Below are 6000 nucleotides of genomic sequence, written 5' to 3' on the forward strand. Positions count from 1 at the left end.
CTGGAAGGGGACCAGAAGTGATATTTTTCTCTTCTCAACCCAGGGAGTCTCAGAGAAAAGTGGGTAGTTACGTTTAGGCTATTCTGTTACTGACTACATCCTTTCTACTCAAAGCACGATCCATGGTGCAGGTACATGGATCTGAATCTCAGGCCCCACCTCAGATCTCCTAAACCAAAATCTGAATGGCAATAAGGTCTCCAGGTGTTTTAAATGCAAATTAAAATCTGAGAAGCGCTGGGCCACACTACCTGCCATAGTACAGAGAGTGACAAACTTAGGCTTTATGGGTCACGCTCTCTCTGTCACAACTACTCGTTCTACCTTTGTAGCACAAAAGCAGTCTTTGACAATATGTAAATGGGCAGGTTTAGACGTGTTTCTAGTAGTAAGTAGCAGGCTGTTTTCGGCCCATGTGTCACAGTTTGCTGACCTCAGTACCAATTTGGTGAAGCAGGATTGAGAGAAATGATTCGGGCTCACAAAATTGGGAATTGAAATTCAGATCCTGACTCTGGCACTCACAGGTTTGTGCCCTTTGACAAATTACTTAACCCCTCTGGGCCTCATCTGCAAAAATGTGTAAAGAAAATCCTATTGCATTGGATTGAAAATGATCGAGTAAGACGGCATGTTAAATGTCTGGCTGGTAGAAGACAGTGAATGCCAGTGTCCTTCTTTCCTTACAATTCTCTTTGTGTATAAATTCAATAAGTCTGGCAGTGTTTTCAACAGAGCACTATAGCACAAATAAACCAAACGTACTTCTGTCCAAAACCAGCATTTTAATTTGGCATCAGAAGGTTCTCCTACTTGTATTTGATTGGGAGAAAGTATGACCATATAAAAACTTCCAACATGTCTAATGAAATTATAATACCACACTATAAAAATCAAGCCTCAAAACATAAGAAACCCATCACCTTTATCCTTCCCCTTCCCACATTGTCCCTCCCCCTTCCCACATTGTCCCTCCCCCTTTCCCCTTCTCTACTATTCATTCTCTCTAGAAGATGAAAGGCCCCAGCCTCAGCCAACCTCTTTCTCTAAGTTCAAGTCTGTCTGACTCATAACTTCCCTAAGGGAGAGAAGAAAAGAGAAGAAAATAGAAAATGAAATTATTTTGCTTAAAAGACCTTGCTGAGTTAGAGTTGGGGAAGGTGGTAGATCCGGTTTAAGGATGAGATTTCCAAATATTTTTAACAGGATGATTCAACAGCAGAAAAAATTTTCAAATACGACTTACGCCGTGCTGAAGATGGTCTATCAGGCAATGATGACAGCAATTAAGGAGGAGGTAGTCAGTGAGTAGTGACATCTATGATGTGCATAACCCTAAACTAATTATAAAACAAAGTTCTAGACAGAAGACTGGCATCTTTTCTAAGCAGCTTGGAAATCAGCAAGAAAATATACTTTTCATTTTACTTGTCAACAAATTGGTAGCAAGAAGCTGATGGACAAATACATATGGAGGACCAAAAAAAATAAAACTTGGATGATGCAAGGAGCGTGATAAAATGAAATAGAGCCACATCATCTTAGAGACTTATTATAGGACAGGTAAGCTCCACATAGAATACCAGAAATGTGTCCTATGCAGGATAGTGTTCGATTAGCAACAGTTTATAATTTTGTGACATATCTAATTTGTTATCAGAGCCACTCTAGTACAAGAAGCCCTGGGTATATCTTTTGGAATGATAATTTGATCACCCTTATGGTTCCTTTGTCTCTGACTCATCCGTTGAAGTAATCAAGAAGATATAATAAAGATCCACGTATCCCCAAAAGAGAGCTATTCAGATTTTGAAAAGGCTGGAGAGTAGGCAATTGGTGTAAGAAAATGGCAAGCCCTTACATTTTATCATACACAAAGAGAAAATGCACCTGAGAAATAAGTGGATGTAAATCCCTACCAGAGTTCTACCTTAAAAAGGTGTGGACTGGATGAAAGAGTAACCATAAGAGTGAAAAAAATTGACCTTGATTCAAGAAATGTACCAGAGTGAAGGCTGTGGATCTCACTCCAAAGTTATACTTGGCCTGGATGCTTTCCTGTCATAGTGGACAGGAGGTGTGGGTGAGGGGGTCTGCATCAATGACCTATAGCTTGCACATAAATGAAGAAGGTTCTTTGGCACGGCTGCAACATTTCATTGACTCTGTCTTGTATGTACAAATAAACAAAACCCACCAGGTAAGAGGATTCAGTAGTTCAAAAGAAAAGGAATAAAGATAAGAAATTACAGTAAATATCAATTTTTGTAGTTAATGTTTTCAATTACATTCCAAATGACTGACTGAAGGCAGAAAATGTTAGAAAATAAATATTCAATATTCAGCAAAATTGTTTAAGACAAAACACTTTATCAATAACTTTTTAAAAATACTATGCAAGTAATGACTAGTAAGATGAATGATGAAAGAAACTCAAAAAAATGGCAAAAACTGAACTCAAAACATCGTCTCAGAACTCAGAGGAAAAAGACAAAGATAAGAATATAATCATAAGCAAAATGACAGGAGACTAGGAAAAATGATTCAGGAGATCTAGCACACATGATATAGGTAGTGCAGGAGGATAATATTGAGCACAAAGAGAAGCAGAATAAAATAAATAATTGAGTAGAAGTTGTCTGAGATGGAAATAAAATTGAATCTTTACCAGGAAAAGGACATCAACTATCAGATGATGATGATAATAATAATAATAATAATAATATCACCTACAGAGAAAACAAGATCAAGATAGAACCAAAACTTTGTTCTTTACCACACTGAATACTAAATACAAATGAAACTTTTCTATGAGATTTTCAAGGCAAGTCTTGCACACATACCTTTTAAGGGAAAAAAATTCTATACTCAACCAAGCTATAATTGATTTATGAGATCATTAAGATATTCTGAGATATGTAAGAACTTTATAAAATGTTCCCCAGTGAGACAGGTGATTGAGCCATCTGAAATAAATAAATAGATAAAATAATTAACTCTGGAAAAGTGAAGATGTGCTAGAAACATACAGACATAAAATTATGAAACTGCTTAAACCTATAGTTAATGTCTGTCTTAGTGTGTTTTCTGCTGCTACAAAAGAACACCAGACACTTGGTAATTAATTAAAAAACAGAAATTTATTTGGCTCACGGTTCTGGAGGGTGGGGAGTTCAAGAGCATGGTGCCAGCATCTGGTGAGGTTATTCCATGGAGGAAAGGTGGATTGTAGAAGTAAGCACATGAGACAGAGAGAAAAAGGTGACTGAACTCCCATGATAACTAACCCATTCCTATAATAACAATGTTAATCCATTTATAAAGGCAGAGCCCTTATTACCTGATCACCTCTGAAAGATCCTACCTCTTAATAACCTTAGGATGATACTTAAATTTCAACATGAGTTTTGGAGGGGACATTCAAACCATAACAATGTCCAAATAATTGTTATTAATAAGTTTTCCTCCATAAGAAGCATGACTTAGTTGGCTTCTTTAAAACTAAGATGTTAAAAAAATTAAAAACAGTGTATTACTTTAAAGCAAACAGACTAACAAAACAAAATACTTTAGTGTGCGTTTTCTGTTTCTACCACCACAATGTAGACTAAATAGCCATGTTCTCTTTTTAATAGCTTTAATACAGCATAAAGGCTGCAAAATGTCAAAATAATTTTTGAAAAGTAACACATTTAATTATTGCAATTATTAATAAGGGCAATCTGGATCTAAAATCCTCATTCATCCCAATTATAATAACTAGGAGAAGGAGGTAAAAAATAAAATGTAGACACATCTTACCATTTGCAGCTTGCATAGTGGACATTAATAGACATTATTACCAATCACAATATGGAAAAAGGGCTAGGAGAACTTGATTTCCTATTGAAACAGAAACATCAAAATGCTGATTACATAATTGCTAGTAAATAAATGTTTAAAAGATGCCAGAAAAAACATCAAGGCAATATGACAAAAGCTATAAATTGGGGAAATGTCTTGATGTCAATTTGTATACTTTTAAACATCCCTTAATTACAGTAGCTCAGGAATTTTGCTATTTTCCATGTGAATACTCCATATCAAGTAAGCTACACATACAAGATGTGCCCCTTCTGGTTGACAGGTATGTCCTTCAGACCTACATTTAAAAATCTATTTTCATTTATTATAGTCATGCAACCAACAAACTTTGCTGTCTGATTTCTCTAACAGCAGCAATTTAGGAATGACATAGCTGGAAGCAATAAGAAATAAATGTCAACAGCCTTAAAGGGAGAGAGGTATGATAAGCAGTAAAAGCAGAATGAAAAATGAATAAGAGGCATAGATGCTCTCACAGCAGAGCAACCTCAGGGCATGTAGTGTGAGGCAAAGGCTCAGTACTTCACTTACAGGTGGAATAAAGAGTGTCATCATTTTGTGGTAAGTTGGAGAATGGTCCCCAAAAGATGTCCATATCTAAATTTCCAGAATTTCTGCATATGTTACCTTACATGGAAAAAAAGACTTTGAAGATGTGATTAAATTAAAGATTTTGAGATGAGGATAATGTTTTGGATTAGCTTGGTGGGCCCAAAGAAATCACAGGGGTCTTCACCAAGAGGAAGGCAGAAGAGTTAGAGAAGGAGACGTGAGGATGGAAAGAGAGATTTGAAGATGCTACACTGCTGGCTTTGAGTATTAAGGAAGAAGCCACAAACCAAGGAATGCAGGTGGCCTCTAGAAGATGGAAAAAGGCATGGAAATGGCTTCTCCCCTATAGCCTTCAGAAAGATTCCAGCCTGACCAACACCTTGATTTCAGGACTCCGAACTTCAAAACCATGAACAAATTAATTGGTGTTATTTTAAGCCACTAAATGTATATTCATTTGTTAAACAGAAAGAGGAAACTAATACAACACAACATTATATTTAAGGGGCACATTTTGATTCACTAATTTATAATGAAAAATTCACATTTCAAGTTCATCTTATAATAATTCTAGGTCTTGCTGGTTATGAAAATCTATTTTTCTCTTTCAGTCTCCTTTTTCCACATCAGGACAAAGAATCCCAGGGGTGATTACTTAGTCTAAAAGAAACAGATCTTGTCAGTAACACTCCTGTTGAAGATACTAGAATGTCTGGTCAGTCTGCCCAAAGAGACCATTATCCACAGCTGCTGCTACTGTTACAGCCACACATTGATGTAGCAACAATAGGAAGTCTAGAGGCTCAAATCAAGATCCAGTCAACTGCTGAAACACAGAGGGCCATGGCCACCATCCAAAGTAACAGTGCTTCCTCAGGATACAGGAGAAAATGTCTGTCTCCTTACCATCACTCTCAGCTATGGGTGCTTCACGCCAGGGTAAATCCGGGTTCCCAGTGCTCCAGCTCTGCAGTAATGCAGCTCTTTCAACCTGTGGACATGTGGGTATTCTTCCAGGCAAATTCACAGCATCCAGGCAGCTAGATTCAGAAGGGACATGACCTGAGCCAAAAACAGGCTCCAAACCAGCTCTTCCTACAATAGATTTGATCTTGGTATACAGCCTGGAGCCCCAAATCAAGATGTCCCCCACTTAATGATCTATTTCCTTTTGGAGACCCCAGTCCCTTCTTCCAGGTGGCCTCCGTCAGGATCGCTCAGTCCAATGGATGTGTTTAATGAACTTGGAGCTTGAAAATAAAGATCTTGAGCCCTCCCTTCTTTGAAGAGACTTCTCCCTAGTATCCCTTAGTACAACACAGTGGTCTTCTGCCCCAAATACCCAAGAGTGAGAGCCCTGGACCTGCTTCAGGGTCTTGCTAGAGACTTATTTTAAACATAGGATTTACTATTAAATGCTGGTTCTCTTTAAGAAAAGTCATAAATGTATATCTCATTTAGCGTCTCACTTCACATATTTGCTTTAATAATGATGACCTTGAATCATTAAAATAAAGTTAGTTATGGTCTGACTTACTGAGGGTCTAACCAGTCAGTAAATCAACTAGTGGCTTGTGTCTTTGG

The 6000-nt window shown here is 37.4% G+C and overlaps 1 long non-coding RNA gene across 1 annotated transcript in view; it reads left to right on the plus strand.

Annotated features, from left to right (window-relative positions):
- The window catches only part of LOC117073028, an 80563-nt gene extending 75414 nt beyond the window's left edge, over window positions 1-5149 (plus strand). Inside the window, exon 3 of the long non-coding RNA XR_004433065.1 lies at window positions 5028-5149. This is a non-coding gene — a long non-coding RNA (uncharacterized LOC117073028). The remainder of the gene's footprint in view (window positions 1-5027) is intronic.
- The last annotated feature ends 851 nt before the right edge of the window (window positions 5150-6000 follow it).

This window comes from Trachypithecus francoisi, unplaced genomic scaffold, assembly GCF_009764315.1.
Source record: "Trachypithecus francoisi isolate TF-2019V2 unplaced genomic scaffold, Tfra_2.0 Lachesis_group4, whole genome shotgun sequence".
NCBI classification, from domain to species: Eukaryota; Metazoa; Chordata; class Mammalia; order Primates; family Cercopithecidae; genus Trachypithecus; species Trachypithecus francoisi.